The sequence below is a fragment of the Amblyraja radiata genome, chromosome 11, assembly GCF_010909765.2.
Source record: "Amblyraja radiata isolate CabotCenter1 chromosome 11, sAmbRad1.1.pri, whole genome shotgun sequence".
NCBI classification, from domain to species: Eukaryota; Metazoa; Chordata; class Chondrichthyes; order Rajiformes; family Rajidae; genus Amblyraja; species Amblyraja radiata.
Genome location: NC_045966.1, coordinates 14,289,065 through 14,290,562, shown reverse-complemented (window position 1 = coordinate 14,290,562; position 1,498 = coordinate 14,289,065). Strand labels below are relative to the sequence as shown.

General features: G+C 39.1%; 1 pseudogene; it reads left to right on the top strand.

Annotated features, from left to right (window-relative positions):
* Positions 1-771: 771 nt before the first annotated feature.
* Positions 772-879, top strand: LOC116978828 (annotated as a pseudogene).
* The last annotated feature ends 619 nt before the right edge of the window (positions 880-1,498 follow it).

Below are 1,498 nucleotides of genomic sequence, written 5' to 3'. Positions count from 1 at the left end.
AAGCTAACAGGGAAAGATCTACAAACCAGGTTAGAAGCCAGCATAGACCATATGTTTTCTATCTACTGCAGGGGCCAACATTAGCTGACACCATAGCTGTCACTTGCCACCGGGGATTGTAAATCCCTGAATGTACTAAACTAATCAATTTATGCATCTGGTTACATCCAACCGGGATTGACGCGGGCCTGTGTAAACCCGAAACCTCCTAGCAAAATCTTTTTATTTGGGGGTGACCTATCTAGAAGGTCAAGGAGTTGGACAATGAACCCAAAACTGGAGCTCATCTAAACGTCCAAACATCATCCTCAAAGGTATCGCCCCTATGCTGGAAGATGTGTACACCCACAACACACGGCCTCGGGGATCCAGAAGAAAACAGTAAAACCAGAAGGCAGCAAGGAGGTTGGTGCGAGAAGACATCGAATAAATAACTTTTTGACACTCATATCTTAAACAGTATCCGGGGATACACAATAGAATTTTACAACACATAATCTTCTAGTCCAGCTGATATATCGAGAGAGGAATTAGGAGGAGAACACCAAGTTGGGCTATAGTATTTGCTGATGTTTCTACACGATATGGAACACCAGATGCCGATCTACTCGTATCCAGACATAATCACCAATTACCAAATATGTCATAAGGGATACAGACACTGGACATCAGCAACAGATGGGGTTTTAGCTGCATTGCAAGGGAAGAATTATTATCTACGCATTCCCTTCCTAACAAAATAGGATATGGCGCTTGACGCATCAATCATAGATCAGATCTCGGATTTTGGCTAAGATCAAGTATAATATCTGTTCTTATCAGTTTAAATGTCTGATATGTCCCTTATCTAGGGACCATATATCATAAAATTAAATAAATAAATAAATAGATGGGAAAGTGAAAAATAAATAAAACGATATATTCGTTTTAAGAACAGAAACCTTTTCTATTGATAAGTATATTCGTTTTAAGAACGAAAATGGCAAGCATTGATTCAAAGGATGCTTACAATTTCAGTACCCATAACAGGTGACCACGGACGTTATTTTTATCTAATTGGATGGCTCAGCTCTAGCAGTATAGAGCACTACCTAATGTGTTTGCATTAGCACCTAGGTTATTTACAAAATATGACAACCAGCCACACAATGGTAATGGCTTCTTTGGATGACATACTAATTGTGTGGAAACTTAGGACGGGCTGAACAAACGGTAACAGCCACTTAACAATTATTTGGAAACTAGGATCATTATCCATCCAATTAAATCAAAATTAAAGCCTCCAAACTAAAGGGATTATTTGGGGTTCACCATTAACTCAGTTCCTCATGTCAGTAACTTTGCCAACAGAGGTTACAACCTTAATAGAGGCATACAGCAAAATCATTGACATGAGGATAAACCATCCATCAGACTGGTAGCAAGAATATTGGCAACATATGGTTTCCAGCCACATAATTCAGACCCTTACATTATAAAGATTTACAGAGGGCCAAAA